The sequence below is a fragment of the Micromys minutus genome (genome assembly GCF_963924665.1).
Source record: "Micromys minutus genome assembly, chromosome: 19".
Classification (NCBI taxonomy): domain Eukaryota; kingdom Metazoa; phylum Chordata; class Mammalia; order Rodentia; family Muridae; genus Micromys; species Micromys minutus.
In genome coordinates this window covers 17951361-17972163 of record NC_137954.1, presented here as the reverse complement: position 1 = coordinate 17972163, position 20803 = coordinate 17951361, and positions in this window count along the sequence as shown.

The following is a 20803-nucleotide window of genomic DNA, read 5'->3' as shown; positions in this document are numbered from 1 at the left end:
CTTACTTTTTTGTTTTATGAAAATAGCTTTTAAGAATTTAATTCTTATGGAAAAATATTTTAATAATTGATGAATTATATATATATATAAGCAAAAATCACTGAAGGCCTGACAAGAGGGCTTTGTGGATAAAGGATGTGCTACCAAGCCAGAGACCTTCGTTTTATCTCTGGGATGCACATGGCTGAAGTAAAGAACAGATTCCCACACTTGTCCTCTGATCACCCATATGAATGTCATTTGCCAATCCCTACATATGCACACAAATAAAAGCAATCAAACAAATAAATAATGAATGCAAAAAGAGAAAATATAAAGTCATCTCAATCTACAGGGCAATAACAGGCTGAATAATAAATAATTCTATATTAGTGAAAAGGTCAAATAGAGAACCATGGAAATTCAGATAGGAGCCAGGACATTTTAATAGCCTATAGTAAGGTAAAGGTAAGAATGGTTCCTTCATATTAGTGCAAATCATTATTTATAGTTCAGTCTATTCCTTTGAAGTAACATTCTGGGCTATTAAGGAACTGCAGCTGCCTTTATTTTTGTCTCTGATGACTTCAAAAATAAGAGGGACTGTGACCTCATAGCTGTCACTTTAAAAAAGGAAGGAAGGAAGGAAGGAAGAAGAAAAAGGAAAGGAAAGGAAAGGAAAGGAAAGGAAAGGAAAGGAAAGGAAAGGAAAGGAAAGGAAAGGAAAGGAAAGGAAGAAGGGAGGAAAGAAGAGAGATAAGGAGAGAGAGGGGGAGGGAGGGAGGGAGGGAGGGAGGAAGGGAGAGGGAGAGGGAGAGGGAGAGGGAGAAAGGGAGGGAGAGAGGGAGGGAGGGAGGGAGGGAGGAAGGAAAGCTCTCCGGGCTGAAGGCATTACTATTGCTCAGGATTCAATCGATTGCTGTTCGTCTCTGACCTCCTCCACTTTACATGAACACCCGTCCACATCTCCACTTAGCTCTTCAGAAAAACTAAGTGGAAAGGGTTCCAGAGCAAACTCTATATCCCAGATGTATCACATACACCTTTCCACAGCAGATTCTGAAAGGAAGTAACCTCAGGGCTGTGTACCTGTCCCCTACCTCCCTGAAGAGATCAGGGTAACAAGGAGGATTATAAACTCTCAGAAGTTCTGACCTATGTGTTCCTCCTGGGAAGGCATGTTGGCAGCTTACATCAACAAGCTCCTCCTGTCTCTCAACAGTTACTGCCTCTCTAGTCACTGACCTGGGCTTTTATAGCTAAGTTGGGCCACAGCAATGACTTGTTGAAGAAAAGTGAACTATGACCTCATAACCTTCAAGTCAAGTTTACCTAAATGCAAGAACTAGAAACACCACTGAAGGCATGTCACAGAGGGCTTCTGGGAGATTGAGAGTCTGCTTCTGCTTCTGCTCTTCCCTTTATGGGGACTCCAGACCCGTGCCCCTGAGAATGGGAAATGTGCCTAGTGAGATGGGTGAAATGAATTTTTAAGTGTATTTCATTTTACCTTATTTAAGATTTCATTTAATGGCTACGTGTGCCTCGTGAATGCCATATTAAATGGCAAGGGTCTCAATACATATTTACTTTTAATTATTACACAAGACAATTGAAATGTTTTTTTTAATGCTAAAGGTCCACATATAAAATTGTCAAATTTTAAATTTTGAATCATATGTTCAAGCTAGGCGTGGTAGTGAATGCTATTATTAATCCCATTGCACTTGGAAGCCAGAGGCAGATGTATCTCTGAGTTTGAGGCTACCCTGATCTACAGAAAGAGTTACAGGACAGACATTACACAGACCAACGCCCCCCCTCGGTCACAGTGTAGAGAAAATGACTACTATATGTAGTCTAATTATGAAGGGCTTTCTTTTTTTCTAATCTGTGCTATACATTTCTTTATACATTTTTTTTCAAGCTGGCAAAGCATGGCATCTGTGTGGTATAAATTGTTAGTTTTGAGCCTTATGTACAATGCTTTCCTCTCAAGATTTTATAATAGTACCTTAACCCTCCCCACGAGACAAGTTCAGCACACTGTCATGGGACCTAACCTTATTAAATTACCGTGTGTGAACCGTCCATAACTCAAGCAGCAGCAGGTGCAAAAAACGGAGCCACAGGCAGAGTAGGGATCGTCATTTTTAAAATCCCCACCAGCTGGCGAAACAACAGGTGCCTAATTCCTCAGCTTTTAAAAATAACTTTTAAAAAGCCTGTGCTGCGTAAGCAAATATTTTTAAGTTTGTTTTTAAACCATCTTCAAGTTACCCTCCTCACAAAATACATTATACGGTGATTTTTTTTTTTTTTTTTTTTTGGTTGTTGTTTCAAAATGGCATTTGAAACCTAAGCATATAAGAATTTATTCCTCTTTAGCAGTGAAATAATTATTATTTAGCTAGAACATTAAATTGTATCTTAAAGCTTTTGGGTAATATTTCTCAAGAAACGTTAGATGGAAAGGCCTCTCAGACAGCCTCCTCTAGCCCGTCATCTGATGCTAGTCTGTCTCAGCACTGATAAATATCTTTTTCAGTCGTGAACAATACAGCTTGAAACTTAGCAGAATGAAGAAAGGCTATCTTCTCTCACTGACAACGTCTATATTCCCCAAACAAAGAGCAGTAAGTACCTACCTCAAGTCCAGACTATCGACCTAAACACTCTACAGTTGCCAAGGAAACCAAACTTAGGAGGGTAGAGAATAAGTAGTTTAAGCAATGATCTCAACCTGCAGTTTGGTGAGCAGTGAGTCCTAAGTCATGGTGTGGGGTTTGTGATAGGTTATAAGACGGTGTGACAAGTTTTGCAGAAGCTTCATACAAGATAGGTGTTTTTATGCTTCATTAGTATATGCTAGGGAAAAGTCTTATCTAATTTTTCCCTTGGACTTTTTTTCCTAACACTGTGATTGATCAAAGCCACCTCCTAGGTCATGTGGCCCATGCCTTAGACCTCAATTTAGAGTGACTGCTCCAGCCCCACTTCCTACTAACATCACTCAGAGCCAAGGACTGTGCCAGGAATACAGCACACCACTCTATCCTAAGCCACTCAAGGTACCTGGGAGCTCCGATTTCCCTGCCTAAGTGCCCCCAAGCTTTCTCCAAGGACAGGAGTCTTTGTAGGAAGAGCTGCAGTGGTGAGTGTAACCATGAGACCAAGAGGTTGATACCTTCCAGTGTTTCTTTGTCTAAATGGTGAGCCTTACCCGGGGGACTCCTGCAGTCCAAGATGGTGCTAAAGGCACAAGAACTGAAGAAAAGGAAGTCTCTGAGATCTAGGGGCAGATCACCAAGAAGTCAAAAGTTCCACCTTTGCCTTCTTAGTTGTTACAGCTCCATATTTTTCATAAGACAAAAGGTTCATGTCACTTGATAGCTTCTTAGTTTGATCCATAACCAAGTATTTAAATTTATACTAAGTGAACCCTCCCTGTGGTCTCATCTGTAAGGTGAGTTTTCCAAATAGAATGTTTTCAGGGACCAGTATTAACATTGCTCAGGAATAGAGGCTTACCTCATTTAGACAATTAAAACAATAATTGCAATTTCTACATTCCATATTTACATAGTAGCATATCAGTTATGGTTTCTTTCTAAGAACAAGAACTTTCTTTTCCTCTTTTTTTTCCCTCCAATCTGTTAAAGAGAAAATCAACTCATCTGGTGATACTTTTATATAGGATGGAAGTACATACATTATAGATAATATAGAAGTGGGTAATTGCTACTATGTGGTAGTACAAGAGAAAATACAGATGTCCTTCAGTAGATGAATGGATACAAAAATTGTGGAATATTTGCACAATGGCGTACTACTCAGCTACTAGAAACAATGACTTTCTGAAATTCCTAGAAAAATGGAGTGAGGTAGCCCAGTCTCAAAAGAACAGACATAATATGTAGTCACTGATAAGTGAATACTAGCCCCAGAAAGCTCTGAATACCCAATAAACAACTCACAGACCATATGAAGCTCAAAAAAATAAAGCCCAAAAAATGGAAGCCTCAGCCCTTCTTTTTAAAAAAAAAAAAAGTGTATAGCACCCTCTCAGAGTGGGGTACCCCTAGACCTTAAATCATTAATAACTCAAGAGCTAAGAAGATAGCCTTGCAGCAATTTTTAGTATTTAAAAATCATTATGTTTAATCTATACACACCAAGGAAATTTTGACTATTTCCATATTACACTTTGTTTTACATGTACTTTATGCTTATTGTAACTAGTAAGATTTCAATGCATACTATCAAACCTTTAAAAAAATCAAGTACTGACAAAAATATATTCATATAGTTTTATGCCAAAAAATCTTTAAAAATCTATACATGCATCTCTGCTTTTTAAAATAAAGTTGTAATAAAAAAAAAACAAAATATAGATGTGGGCCTGTGGGAGATAGTACTGTCAGCGAAATGATCCCCAGAACCCACATAAAAGAAACAGACCATTGGCACATGTAATTAGAGCCCTGGGGAGATGATCAGATAAGATGAGCCTATCTGGTGAGCCCCAGGTTAGTGGCAGACCCTAAAAAACTAGGTAGACAATGCCTGAAGAACAATATTTGAGGTTGCCTTCTGACCTTCACATATGTATGCTCAAGCATGCAAGCACAGAAACATGCCACACACACTATATTCCATCTGTGTGTCTATATACATGTGTATAAAATATCCGGTTTTTTTTTTTTTCATTCTTTTTTCAACTGACACGAGTAAAGTGTACTTTGCCACCATCAATTGCTGGTAACTGGTAAGGCTGAGTTTAAACTCGAATTCAAGGGCTGGGGAGTTTACTCTGGTTAAGCGCACACATTGAACTTCCAGAGGACCAAGGTTTAAATCCCAGAATCCACATTACAGCTTACTGCAACCTGTAACTCTAGTCCCAGGGAATCCTCTCCCTCTTCTGGTATCCACAGGCACAGGGCATATATATATATATATATATATATATATATATATATATATATATATATATATATATATATATATGGTGTACTTACGTACATACATACATACATACATACATACATACATACATAGAGGAAAAACACACATACACATAAAACAAATAAGTCTAAAACATTTTCAACATTAAACTACAATGCAGAAAACAAAAAGTCCAACAGGCAAATCTACACTTTGTTTTTGCTTTGTTTTGCTTTGTTTGCCTCTTACTGTTAGACTTTGTCAGTGAAATCAAAGCACTTCCTAGTGAGCAGGTGCTTAGGAGTCAAGCTCAGGTCTGAAGACCCCTGCTGCTCTTCTAAGCTGTGCAACCATGTGAGGTTTACTTGACCCTTCCAAGTTCATCTTCTGTTCAATGGACTTTAAAGTGGATTACTATGTGATGCAAAACTAATTCAGAGTGTCCGTTCCTGGGCATGTGGCAAGCTCACATGCCCTCTTCTTCTTGTTTTCTGTCATACTATTCTGTGAGCTGAGGATCAAAAGGTGTCATGATACTGGGTTAAGGATATTTTGTATAATCTATACAAACTCTAAAGTCAAACTATCAAGAGATGTATTGATTGATACTGGAAAATAAATTATGGAGACAGGAAGCTACAACACCCTGGCCAAAGCAAAAACTACCAAGTCCTATTTTGTCCCTCTATTACCCCTCTGTATCATATAATAGTATCTACCCACTGTCCTTGAAATGCTTAATCTCTTGTCTTCTACATCTGTGACACCACACTTTTTCTTTTTCTTCTAAGTCTTCCATCTTCCTCCTGACTCTTCATCTCTTTGGTTGTTCTGCTTTCTCTACTCATCTGTTAAATTGTGTGATTTAATGTTACTCTCAAGAGCCTCTGTGTGTGTGTATGTGTGTGTGTGTGTGTGTGTGCGCGCGCTCATGTTATATACTCATTTTAATCTAACCTCCTCCCCAGCCCCTCCAATTCATCAACCAACAACCCACCTATCTCTCTAGCACTTTTAAAAAACTAAGTCCAACTTTTTACACTTCCATTGCCAATGCCTTTATTGCCTCGGCCATGAGGTCTTAATACTTGGTACATTCTACTGATGGTTTGTTCTTTTCGTCCTTCATGCTATGGCTCTCCTTCCTAAGACATCAACAGTAGCCAGCCACAGCTGCCTTCTAAAGTGCAAATAGTCCCTCTCTAGTTCTGAGCACTTCAAAGGTTCTGCCACCTCCAAGAGGAGGCCAACACACTCCAAACTAGCTCAGAAAGTTCTCCAAAACATCACTGGATACTCACTGAGCCTCATCTTTTGTTAAACCAACCCTCCACTATGGGTACCAACTGAATTCCATACGGATCCACTTACACCCCGCAGTTGTTTCTTTCTGGAAATGTGTACATAGTTCTCTTTGCCTTCAAAGAAGCTTCTCCGTTTCATGGCTTCTTTATCTGGCCAGTTGCAGCTCAGCTCTCACACCACAGTTGTGCTCTGAAGTCTGTTCACAGAGACTGGTCTGTCTTGCTGTCTTCTAGTCTCCTACAGGAGTTTCTTCTAACCCAACGAAACATGCATCCTCCTAGATTTTAACTTCCAAGGGCTTCTTATTACCTATTCTTGTATTGGATAGCAAATATCAATGTGTAATAATGAATGTAATTTTGGCTAAATTGATTAATGTCCTTGAAGATGCATATTTTCACTGCTATAGAGTTTTCTTTGCTTCTCACCATTGTATCCCTCGGAATGTTCTGCACTACCTACATCCAAATATTCAGCAAAAGGAAAACTTTGATCATTATTTTATTTTCTAGAAAGAACCCAGATGTCCTTCAGTAGATGAACGGATACAAAAATTGTAGTATATTTACACAATGGAGTACTACTCAGCTATCAGAAACAATGACTTTATGAAATTCTTAAGAAAATGGATGCGTCTAGAGAAGATCATCCTGAGTGAGATAACCCAGTCACAAAAGAACAGACATAATATGCAGTCACTGATAATGGAATACTAACCCCAGAAAGCTCTAAACACCCCAGAAACAACTCACAGACTGTGTGAAGTCCAAGAAAAGATAAAAAGAAAAGAAAAGAAAAAGAAAATGAAAAACCATTTTGTTTAATTTTTGCACACCAAGAAAACTTCGACTATTTCCAGGTTACATCTTGTTTTATATGTACTTTATGCTCATTGTAACTAGTAAGATTTCAATGCATACTATCAAACCTTAAAAAAAATCAAGTACTGACAAAAATGTATTGGTATACTTTTATGCAAAAATGCTTAAAATCTGTACATTTATCTTTGTTTTTTAAAATAAAATTGTTCAATTAAAAAAAAGATTATGCAATGACTCTCTTGAAAAAGATGAATGAGCAAATCAAGAGGTAAATTTCCAGTTCTCAAGCACCTGAGACATTCAACAGTCAGGTCCTTTGTCATTTCTCTGGTCTCCAGGACAAACATTCTGACTATGTTCCTCAGTTGCTCCTTTTTTGATTTGTTCTGCCTGTCCTTCCTTCTCTTGTGGCTCATGGATTTTGTCCTCTGTTTCTTTGCTTCTCCATGTACAGACTCTCACTGTACTTCACAAACTCAGCTTAGAGCTGGCAACACCCAGCTCTGCCTTTACCCAAACAGATGATTTTCTGAAACACTAAACCCAGCCATCTTCAACCTACCTAACATGGCTCCTGCACATCACTGAGCAGACTGCTTTCCATCTATCCCAAATGAAAGCAATCATCCCCTCAGAAAACAAGTTTTGTTTTAGTCCATTCCCAACCCTGTTATCTCCCCTCTGACCCAGACCAGCTTGGGACTCCTACCCATGTGTTCCTCTTCCTCTCCACATCAATTCGACTGAAGCTTGATGACTCCATCTGTAAGCATTTCTCTTTGTTTTCACCTTCATGTGGTCTGCCATTATTTGATCCTCAGAAATAATCAACTAAATTATGTCCAAGTTACAACTCTTGAACCCAATATTTCCAATTTTACCATTCTAAATATCAAGACAGCCATGTCATTCTTGGGTTTAAACTTTAAATTCTTAGGAGTTCTCCTTGCTTAGAGGATAAAATTAAAAGTACAATTTAATACAGGGGTCAATTGTACTGGCTGGTTTTGTGTCAACTTGACACAAGCTGCAGTTATCACAGAGAAAGGAGCCTCAGTTGGGGAAATGCCTCCATGAGATCCAGCTGTAAGGCATTTTCTCAACCACTGATCAAGGGTCCAGCCCATTGTGGGTGGTGCCATCCCTAGGCTGGTAGACTTGGGTCCTATAAGTAAACAAGCTGAGCAAGCCAGGGGAAGCAAGCCAGTAAGTAACATCCCTCCCTGACCTCTGCATCAGCTCCTGCTTCCTGACCAGCTTGAGTTCCAGCCCTGACTTTCTCTGGTGATGAACAGTGATATGAAAGTGTAAGCTGAATAAACCCTTTCCTCCCCAACTAGCTTCTTGGTCATGATGTTTGTGCAGGAATAGAAACCATGACTAAGATATACATCCTTTGAAAATTTCTAAACTCTCATTTTCTGCTATTTTTTTATTTAAAAAAAAATCTTCTTTGGTTTTAATTGACCAAAGCTAAGACAAACACCAATTACCACAGTGTTGTTCCATGTGCTAGAGTTCTTTTAAATTTAATTAGCTTTTAAATAACTTACTACCTCTAATTAATGGGTCCTGTCCTTGCTCACCCTCTCCCACCTTTTATCATCCCTCTCTAATAGGCCTTTTCATCTACAAATCTTTGTCTCAGTTCATTTCTATTCATTTTGTTTTGAGATTATCTGAATTTAACCAGGGATATACACATGAGTGTGGGTTTCAAAGCTCACTGCAGATACACAACTAAGGACACTGATTCTCCACACCCTCCCAGAATCCACCAGGAGCCAACAGTTCCACTGCAAAAGGTAGACCCCAATGATTCCTGGTATTTCTTTTTACTTATCCTTCCTCCCAGCCATGCTGAAAGGTGTGTAGGGTAAAAGCACACACTTGGGTTCCAATGTGCCTTCATATTCCATATGACAACCTTGATGGTGTCATAAGTAAAAACTCACAAAACCCTGCTCTAGGGACCAAATGAGATATTGTAAGTGAAGTGCTGGAACTATGTTCCGGATGGTCTTATGTTGACTTAATATACAAACTAGAGTTACCTGGAAGGAGGGAACCTTAACTGAGAAAATGCTTCCATAAAATCCTGCTGTAAGATACTTCCTTAATTAATGATCAATGTGGGAGGACCTTGGCCATTGTGGGTGGTGACTTCCCTGGGCATGTGGTCCTGGGTTTTATAAGGACTCAAGCTGAGCAAGCTATGAGGAGCAAGCTAGTGAGCAGCATCCCTCCATAGCCTCTGCATCAGTGCCTACCTCCAGGATCCTGCCTTGTTTGAGTATCTGTTCTGACTTCCTTGAATGATAAAGAGCAATATTATTTCCTTCACTGTTTCATTATAGTAAGAGTCCCTGACTTCTGGGTTTCTTTGCCTTTTTTGGAGGCTGTTATATCATGGGAACTCTGTGGATGAAAGTGGTAAAGTAAAATGGAGGTCTTTGTGTCCAAGTAGAGCCACCATGTTTGCCTTTTCCTTGGCAGTCAGGAAGCTGAGAATAAATCTAACATTATTTTGCAAACTGTCCCACACACATTATATATATTTTTATTCCTCTCTATCATTTTTTATCTAACTTTCTACTTTTATTTTCAACGTCCCTACTGAAAGTGGTTTTATTTTAAGTCACAGCTAACCTGTTTGGTGGCATAAATTGTAATAAGCATTCTGACAGGCTTCATGATTTCATCTTTCTAGATATAAACTTTATTTACCACCCATGAAAATCAACTTCCTGGATCAAATAAAAAAAGATGATAAAATGGATCATAAGGTTTCCTGACGTCCAGCATTTTCTATCGAATAGTATTTCAGCAGAAAATGTATAACCAGGTCAGAAACAAGTTTAATATCCCTTGAAATTCACATGTCCTTAGATGGATGAGTTAGCATATCATGTACTAAGTTTATTAAAATCAGAACAAAGGGAAGTTGCCTAAACCTCAAAAAAAATAGTTTTGTTTTTTTTTTTAATTGTACTAGATGAAAAAGATCAAAGTTGAATTGTTGTTGTAAGGCTACAAGTGAGTCTTAACTAATGGGAGACACCCCAAGTAAGACACAAGAACTGAGTTTGATGCAAATGCAAGAGGTTTATTTTCTAGCACATCAGGGTTGACCCTCAATCAGCCTCTGGTGGTGAGTGACTAGTATAAAACAAGCAGTTTTATACTTTTTAGGGGTACAGGTTACATCAGCAAGGTTACAGTTTAAACTTATTGGCTAAGCATATTGATCTCTGAATCTATTGGTTAGCAAGCATATGACAGGCATTTGAACTCTATTTGGGACCAGAGGGTAAGGTGACTATCAGTCAGTACATTCTGTGGTTTTTCAATAATGTTCCTGCTCCTCCCAAGAACCTCGGGTAGAGAATGGAACTTGGCCTAACCTTAACCCAAGGTGGAAAGCTGGAATTTGGCCTAGCCTTGACTTGAGGCGGTGGGTGTAAGGCTGGCAAAGCCCCTAGGGTCCTTTATTGTAACACAATAGTTGTGTGAAGGTCCCTAGTGGGGTAATAATGGCCAAATGAACTCTTACTTCAGCCCTCACCTGTCCTTTTATCACACTCTGAGAGACATGACTTGAAATAAAGCCCCTTGTATCCTAGATCTGGCTGGAGCATCCTTTCATTCTCTTGACCTACACTAAGCTTGAACACTATTTGCCTTGATAAACCTCCCCATCCTTTCTGTAATGAGATAGAATATATAGCTATACACCAATGATCGTTCATTTGTTTTACAAAGCACTAAGGGAAGTTAATCGAATTTGTTTTCCTCTTCGCATAATGTGTGGTGGTAAAAAGAATTGGAGCTAGCAAGCTAGAAAGATTTAAATACAAGATTATAGGCAAGACAATTAATTTTGCTGAATTTGGCTTAGTTTCTTGTAAAAACAGAGATAATATGACCCTTTCAACAATGGCTTTGTCAATGGACTGAGTAAGCCTGCTTTGAATTTATATAGCTAAGTCTTAGCTGCTAGCTGATCAGTGATAATTTGCAATTCTGTTTGCCGAAAGTTTTGTTTCAGCCACTGTGCATGCATTGTGTTTAGGCATGTACATATAATTCTGGAAAGAATCATCTTGTGCTAGTGGGTGTCTAGAAAGCAATGAAAACAGGCTACCCCTTGTTGATCTTTGGTAACTCCCCATTGGCTTTGATGTGAGAAACTTGAAGAAAGAAGAGCGAACATTCACCCTCCCTGTCCCTCTTCTCCCCAGAACCTCTACCCCATCTCTCCCTCCCTCACTCACTCTATCCCTTCCTTTCTCTATGTGAGCAGTGACTCAAGCCTTTGAAGTAAAGAACAGTTAGAGTAGCATTAATATGTTCCAAAAAGTAGTACAAAAGTTCACTTCCTCCAAGGAAACAAGCTCAATTGTGTTTAATTACTGACACTCATCTTGTCTTACAAGTTCCAATTATGTAAACCAAATGCCTTTGGTGGTTCTCTTATAATTGTGTTATTTTAAAGCAGGATGACTGTTAAATAATTTATAACTGGAGACCCTCTCTGAAAGGAAGATTTTTCTAGATCTGTGCATTTTCCCAGAAGTGAGAAAAAAATCAATATGTGAAGGACTTAAATTCTATCTTCCTATCTTTTCATCCCTTTAGCCATACTGGATGTGTGCTATGTTGATAAGATTAAGAAACTCTGACCCAACCCTGACATGGCTCCAGCAAAGGGCATTAGGCCCCAAGGTAGAGTTTCATGTCCCCTGCCCCAGGACGATATCCCCGAAATGATTCTGACAGAAGACTTCTCAGAAAACCATAAAATGTACTGGCCAAAGGCCTCCTGGGCCCTCTGGAGAAAACAAGGTACCCTCCCAGGATAATTGCTGTTACTGTAATCTGCCCTCTAAATATGTATAAAAGGTGCCTTGTAAGTTATAATCAGGATCACCTTAGGTCTCTTGCTTGAGAAACTCCTGAGGGTTGATTCCAGTGCACTGGAAAATTAAACCTCTTGCTTTTGCATCAGTGAGAGTCTCATTGTCTCACTGGGGTCTCCTGGCAGGTAAAGACCTTCTGGGTCTTTACAATGAAATGAAATAACAGAATATTTAATACATTTAGAAGAGTTATGAGGGAGAGCATTATACATGCTTTAAAGAAACACTTTAATATGATGTATATAGTACAGAATCTAACTCCAAAGCCATCAAATTACTTTTCTAGCATGGTACATATAATTCACTTTAGGGTTTATTTATTTTTGTTTGGTTATTTGCTTATTTTGTTTTTTAGGATTTATTTATTCATTTCATGTATATGAGTACACTGTTGCTTTCTTCAGACACACTAGAAGAAGGCTTCATATCCCATTACAGATGGTTGTGAACCACCATGTGGTTGCGGGGAATTGAACTCAGGACCTCTGGAAGAGTCAGTGCTCTTCACCACTGAGCCATCTCTCCAGCCTGTATTTGCTTATTTTGTGGAATAGTGACCCAGAGGTATGAAAATTAGTTCACATAATAGAAATACACCAGGGGCAAGGGGTGCAAAGAGAAAAGGGGAAAGAGAAAGAAGAGAAAAGTTAGGCAAAGGGAACCTGCAATGAGCATCCATCTGCAGGTGGTGCTGAGGTCATTGCTGTAAGTCATGCAATGTATAGTCTTTGGAAATTTCTGAATGATTTACTCATGATTGGTACAAGTTGATCCCTTGGGGACAATGAAAGTCTACTAAGTCCTAAAGCCGGACAAACTGGCAATCCCATTTCTAAAAGCAGCACATAAAAGTCTTAAACTATTTCAGCCCAAACTCTTAAGCATCTGGTGCTAAGCGTCTCCCCCTGACCCTCTCTTACTCCTCTCATTCCTGTTAAACACTTTTTCTTCTTGTCTCCTTCCCATCCTCATATCCCTCCTTGGTTTTATATAATGGCACACTGTCTTATGGGTGTAACGTAGTTCATCATAGTTGTGAACATACAGCAGATTGCCTACATAGAGCTCAAAAAAAAAAAAAAAGTACTTATGGAGAGCTTTTGGGCAGTTTCTAGGAATTTGGCAAGAATTTGACTTTGGGCTAGGACAAGAAAGTAGGCTCAAGATGAATACAGCTGAGGAATGTGTTCTTTGTATCTTGATGGGTCTTGTTAAGACCCTGAATACAGCAATCATGGGGCCTTTGTTTATGCTTTGTTTGTTTCTTAACTACTCTGTTTATGCCTTGTTTATTCCTTGACTACTTTGTTTAAGCCTTAGGACTAACCATATATTCTTTATATATACCTAACATGGTATAAAAGTAGACTGTAGCAAAAATAAACCTGCTTCACCTTCAGCTTCAGAACTGGATGAAGTCATGTTATAGTGTTGTATAAAGTGGGGCTGTACACGGAGATCTCTAGCCAGGGAGGAGTAACGGCTCCTGTTGCCTCCACTGCTGGGTCCGGCTAGGTGCCTAAATTCAGGCAAAGGAGAGAGAGCTCAGGAAGGGAGGGGAAAACCGGTTCTGGCGCCTTGCCCCCCCCACCCTCCTTCTGCCACTGGTACTGTGCCCCCCCTTGCTGGTGCTGCCCCACCTCTGTTTCCTCAGGCTGAGCTGAGCCAGCAGGAGACTCAGGCAGGGGTGCAGGGGAACTTCGGGAGAGCAGCTCTCTTCTCAAGCTTCAGTGTTACAGCTCTTATGACAGACGCTCTCAGATGATGGAGTAATTCCTGCACATCTTTACTTCTGGACAAGCCTATAGATACATTTTTGTATGTAGGATGGTTCAGAGTCTGACAACAGGTACTTCCTATTGGCTTGGCCTGAGAGCTTAGAAATACCTCATCTACACATTTGGGGGTGTGGTCCTGCTTCTGTCTTGAGCATATGTGATGTGTGGTCTTGGGGCATGGCTATTCTGTCCTAAGCCTACCTAGAAGAGGGACTTGGGGTGTGACCTATTTAAACCTCTCTACAGGAGGATGGGGGGGGGGCTGTAGCTGCATGAGAGTGTCCTGATCTCCTGGAAAACTAGGAAGCTCCTGCCGTCCCTTAGGGTCCCCAGGGCTTCTACTTATCTCAACAAAGAATCAGGGTACTCCTCACTGCCAATTGCCCCATGTTATAATTGTCTTTTTCTTTTCAGTCCTCATTCCCTCCTTTAAGACTCTGTTGATGTGTATGTTTGTTTGCTTGCTTGTTCCTTCATTAAATCAGGATTTCACTATGCAGCCCAACTGGTCTCAAACTCATGACCTCCCTATCTTGGCATTCCCAGTTCTAGGACCACAGGTCTGTCTGCTATTGCAGACTGGCATACTATGGAAGACTGGGTTAAGAGACTCATCCAAGTTTCTTAAAGGCAGAATGGGAGTAAGAGCCTAGCCTTTGTTAGAGTTGTTTGCAGGACATCCTTCTGCTTCCGTTGTATGACAACAGATTCTATATTGTGACTAGATAGTAACATACTTTCTCATTTTCATGTTCTGATATCTGCTCTTCCTTCTTAACCATACTAATTCTCCTAGAAGAATTGCTTCCTTCTACTGTGTATGTCTTTGTGAAGTAGTAAATAGAGCTGCCTTTTCCTCTGCTCCTACTCCATAGCCATACCAGACAGCATCCCATAGCCCAACTATGCTGTAAAGGTAACTCAATATATTGTCAGAGTCCTCTAGAACAAATGAAGCAAATGCTTAGTAAACTTGGAAGTTTTGAATGCAAGTGAAAAAAGGGGCATGAATCAAGGTAAAGACAGAAAATTAAGTAAAGGCACATAAAAAAATAACTAAAGGAGCCTTTGAAACCCAGGACCTGATCTAAGTTGCATCATGAAGCTAAGTTTGTTGGCCCTTGCTTACTGTCATAGAACTTCTAAGGCTGAGTCAGGTCAGTCAGTCAACATAAACTCAAGGTCATCCTATTGAGTTTGAAGATTGTTTCAAAACAAGTACCAGCCAAGAATTTCCAAAGAGTTTATGAAGGCCTATAATCCTTTTTCTAAGTAAAAGCTTATACACAAGAGTACAAGCCATGTTTACAGGCAAACAGTCTTGACCATCTGTGACCTATGTATACTTAAGATTTCCCTGACCTTCTTTGAACCTTCTTTTATCACTTGTAAGCCCTACAAAGTGCCTCATAATCCACCCATAATCTCATGTACTAAAGAACATTTCTTTAGATAAAAATAAGTGTACAAAATAGTGTTACTTAATATTTGAGGCTTTATAAGATTATATCTCTGAAGTAATGTAACTTTAAAAGCCACAAAAGCATACGTACACACTCATGCTTTAACATACCTCTGGGTTCTATGTTTAGGACCCTCAAAAAACTTTTTCAAAATATTTATGAGGTGGCTAAAGTGACCTTTTGTCCTTCTAAATCATGCTCGACAGGATCTCCTTTTCAGAATTCCAGAATTTTTTTTAAGCCACAATGCAAATGTAATTAGAATAAAGTCTTTTGAGAAGTTACATCTCTCTCTCTCTCTCTCTCTCTCTCTCTCTCTCTCTCTCTCTCTCTCTCTCTGTGTGTGTGTGTGTGTGTGTGTGTGTGTGTGTGTGTGTGTGTGTATGAAAAGAGAATATTAAGACACAACCATTAATGGTTGAGAAACTTCTTTGGTATCTACAATTGTTTAAGTTTCACTGTGTCTCCTACAGCTCTATCAACTGATACTGAAATTCTTTTCTGTAATGTCAGTCAGGATACAGCCTCCCTTGAGTGGAGGTCTCTGAAAAGAACTCAGGCTACACGTCGGGCAGCATCGAGGGGCTCCTCTCACTATCTTAGAGAGGCAAAAACTCTGTACTATTGTCTCTAATGCCTTCTTCCTAGGGCAACCAGTTTTCACACAAAAGGCCCTCAACTGACTATTTCTGAACTATTATTCACACACATGATGGATGTACATCTGTCTTAATAAATCCAAGTGCTCACAATTGTTATTCTCCTTTTTTTAAGTTGTAAATTACAATAATGTATTTCTTATATATTGTAGAAGTTGGGAACTTTTACATTTAAGGTGCTGGGAGACATTAAGGTGTCTGTTTAGAGTCTGTTGCTTATAAGTGCCACATTCTTATCTTTACATCATGAAAGAGAAAAACGAGGCCAATATAGTTCCTTCCAGTCCTCTCCATCCCCCTCCACTTTTCTCCAGGAAGATGCTCCCTCTCTCAATCACCCTCTCCACCTCAGTGCCTTGGCATTCCCCTACATTGGGAAAACGCACCCTCACTGGACCAAAGGCCTCTCCTCCCATCAATGCCAGACAATGCTGTCCCCTGCTACATATGCAACTGGAGCCATGGGTCTCTCCATGTGTGCTCATTGGTTGGTGTTTTGGTCCCTGGGAGTTGTGGAGGGTTTGGCTGGTTGATAATGTTGTTCTTCCCATGAGGTTGGAGGCCCTTTCAGCTCCCTCGATTCTTTCTTTAAAACCTTCATTAGGGTCCCCGTGTTCAGTTTGATGGTTAGCTGCAAACATGCTCAGCTGTATCTGTGTGACTCTGGCAGAGCCCCTGAGGAGGCATCCATATCTGGTTCCTGCCAGTAAGTACTTCTTGGCATCAGCAATAGTGCTTGGGTTTGGTGGCTGCATACGGGGTGGATCCCAAGGTGAGGCAGCCTCTGAATGATCTTTTCTTCAATCCCTGTTCCTCTATTTGACACTGTATTTCCTCCCTCGAGTGTTTTGTTCTCCCTTCTAAGGACTGAGGCATCAATTATTCTCATCTGCCAAGTCGTTATAGAAACATCTGGAATATCATTTTGCTAAACAACTAGTTATCACACTCCAACTAGTGACACAAAGTTAGCTTTTATGCGTCCCCATCTGACCTCCATATTAGTGCTAGTGTATGTAATTCCTAGTTCATGGAAGTGTATAGGCAAAAACCCAATCAATAACTTAAGAGACGGTAATGAGGCTATAACACTGATATGTATGGGTAGAGGAAATAAAAACAGAGGATGAAACATTCAGAGGCTGGCAATCCTAGGAGGCCATTCATACCTGACATTCCAAAGGTAAACAGGCAAATCCATATTCTTTCATTTTCCACCTTCCAGCCTCCTACAGGTGTCAAGACCCAAGCAGAAGCCTAAGAGCAAGGGACATAGGATATTAGAGCCTTTGTACCTGAGATTTCCCTGCCACTAAACAAGGCAGAAGAGGTCAGGGAACAGATTTGGAGGGAACATGGAAATCTTTCCTGCCACCAGATGATTAAATAAACACAGTGGGGATTTGGGGTGATTTAGCAGCATGAGCCTCATCCACTTCATTATGACTTCCTGTTAGAGAGGCAGACTTCCAGACATATCCTTCTTGCTAGCACAGTTGGATTTTATTATCTACTTGATTAGATTTAGAAGCAACTCCAGGATTTGTGGGGCCTAGAGGGACACTTCCAGAGAAGATTAACTAATGTGGAAGGTCCACCCTGATGTAGCAGCATGGTTCCATGGGCTCCTGACTACAGAATTAAAAGGAGAAAGAAGCAAGCCAGATGAATGCCAGCATCCCTGTCATTTGATTTCTTTCTTCTGCCAAGAAGTGAATAAGCTTCTCAGACATCTGTTCCAGCTCCCAGCATGCTTTGCCCAAGTGTAGGGGGCTGAGCAACCATGGGCTGACCCCTCTGCAACTGTGAGCCAAAATAAATCTTCTCTTAAGTTGATTTGGTCAACTCCTTGATCACTTTCATTTAAAAAGTACCCAATATGTTTGCTCTTCTGTCCACAACGTGAAAAGAATTCTGTGTTTCAGAGTGTGTGGCTTCAGGACACCAAAGGCAGGGCTTGCAAGATTATAAAGAGAAATCAGCTACCGCTAGCAATCCTCTCCTTTCCAGGATATTCGAGTGTGTTGTGAGGAATGGAGACATGGTCAGGCCATCTGGCACACTGTCCATGTACATCAAGGTGGTGACACAGTACCTGAAAGTGTATCTGAGATCAGGAAGCCGATGTCTCCCTCATGCTTTCAAAGAAGCCAGGAAGTTTAAAAGGCTATTCCTGCAAGTACTCCTCACTCCACATGAGGAAGAATATAACTGCATGAAAAGGAACCATGCCTTCTCCCTCTAAGGACAAGACAGTAAAGTTTTGCCTCTAGCATGTACCTGAAAGCCTATATATGAAAGTTCAAAAATGAGTCAGAAGTTCCGGTCCATTAGTATCAAACGAACATCCTCCACAGACAAAGGGAACCCAGGCTCTAACACTCCATGACAGACAATGAAAGTTTGTTATGTGTTCTGAAATTCCCTCTCTATTCCATCCCCAAGGCCTGACCTTCAAAGAACAGAGAAAGCAGCTCTGGAGGTCAGAGGTCAGAGGCCAGTGAAGACTACAGAAAGGCTGAGCCTAGTTCTTACTAGAGGTGTGCATAAGTTAGGAGGGAGAGAAACAACATTGGTGTCCTTACACTAAATAAATTGTGTGTGTGTGTGTGTGTGTGTGTGTGTGTGTGTGTGTGTGCATGTCTGTGCATGTGGAGGCCAGAGGTTGACAATTCATTCTTCTCCTATTATTCTCTGTCTTATCTTTTTGAGATGGGGTTTCTCTTTCAACCTGAAGCCTAACAATTGACTAGACTGGTCAGCCAGAGATCTCAGAGGACCTGCCAGTCTCCATATCTCTCCCTTGGCCGAAGTTACAGACATGTACAATCATGCCTAGGGATTAAATAGGACCATAGATCTGAACTCTCACCCACATGTTTATGTAGGTGGCACTTTACCAATTGAGTCATCTTGGCAGCCCCCAGAATGGCACATTGTAATTACTAAAACAAGATCTTTCTTTTGGCCGAAATGAGTAAAAGAATTCTTTCTTTCTTTCCCTCCTTTCTTCTTTCTTTCTTTTAAGTTGAATAAAATGACTAGATAATTCATTGTATGTGAGGTAGGGCTTTATGCAGGATAAAAGATACTCACTAGAAACATACTGAAAGATCCTCGGAGAGGGGAGACCCTAAGTCTAGTCTCGGAATAACACGACCCCTCAAGAACTCACGAGAGACCGTCTTTGCTGCAATCACATGAGGTTTATTGAAATCCAGCACTGGGGTCAAAACTCATATCCCATGCAGGGGTAGAGGAGTTCAACCCCGAGTGGCTGAGAGTAGGAGTCAAACCACACCTGGGGGGGTATGTCATTGGAGAATACCAAAAATACCAGTGAAGAATTGTAAGGGAAACACCTGGTATCTCAAGATTATTTATGATGTGTTATTTAACTTTTACATTTTTATGATCAGCCAGTTCCTGGAATCGAAGGATAGTATTGCAGAACGGGCTAGCCTGCATTTTTGGCTCTACTCTACCTGCTAGAGGTCTTCTACTTCACCTGTTAGGGGGTCAGGCTTTATCCTGGTCTTTCAATACCATGAAAGGTTACAAGCCTGAAAGATAAGCTGTTTCTCTGGCCCTGTCCCATCAAGTCCATTCATCATTTGAAGAAGATAATTCCGAGACCTTTACTCCTTCAAGAAAGGGAACGATGGAGGCACAGGTATCTCACTACCCTTCTGCAGCGCACCCTCCATCTGCAAATCTAATTACTAAATCAAAGACCTGGAGAAGCTTTCTAATGTGGCTTTCTCGCCTCCCCCGAAGTCGTTTTCTTATTCATTGCATTTGACCAAATTCTTGGACCTGTCGTTTGCACACCACTGATGCATTGACCCCTACGCCCACAGCCTCCTTGTTAATTCGCACCTGTTCAGCCAGCTTGCTTTCCATTAATGTTATTTATGGGGTGCCTTCCTTCTTGTATTAAAATTTTATAGTGAGATGATTTGAGTGCGGCTTGCACAAAAGCAGCGAAAGGCTCTCGAATTTTCTCGCGTATAAAATAATTATGGCTTTCCTACGAGAATGTCCACAGAGCATCTTTTTCCTCAAAAGTCCTTTTAAAGTTGGACTTCAGACAAACTCTTCAAAATAGGTTGCATTAAGCGGTATTTAACTCATCTTTTATTTGGGTAACCTGAGCCACTTCAGGTCTTGCAAACTGTGGGAACAGATGGGCTGAGGATAACAGAAAGCCAACTATTTCACCAATGTTGTGCAGTCTAGCAAGAACCCCTGGTTCCCACATAGGATGCTACCAGCATCAAGAGCATCTGGGCAGCGTAGGGCTGTCCCAGGAAGGCCCATTTACCTCTTTCCTGCTAAGCCTTGCTGGTGCGTTACTCAGCAGATATTTGTGCAACTTAATTTGGTGTGACTTTGTTGTCACCAAATTGCTTCATGCCTGTCATTTTCCCCTGGTATCCATTGCATTCCAGAACATCATTTGGACTCCCATGGTTTGTGGTGAGCAATATTCGGTGATGTCTGCTGAACACTCTGTTTAGCACTCCAGACTTACTAAAACTTCTTAATTGCTCAGAACGGTGGTGGGATGCGTTGTTATTGTTGCTGCTGTTGTTGTGATATTTTGTTGTTGTGACAGAGTCACACTGTCACCTCACTCATGCTGTTCTCAAACTTAAGGTCATTCTTCTGACTTAGCCTACTGAGTGCTAAGATCGAAGGTATGAGCCACACGAAATGTAAAAAGCCTAGAAGTGTGTTAGCCTTGGATATGCTCTTGCCTTGGAACAGATTCTTTTAGAGTCCCTCCCTATGATGCTGTCTGGCTAACATTGTACAGTGTGAGTGGAACATGTCTTAAAGTGTGATTTTTGAACCTTGCCCAGATAGGTACAGTAAGGATGCTGCATTACAGATGGAGAATGGAGTAAAGGCTCCGAGCCAGAGTTACGC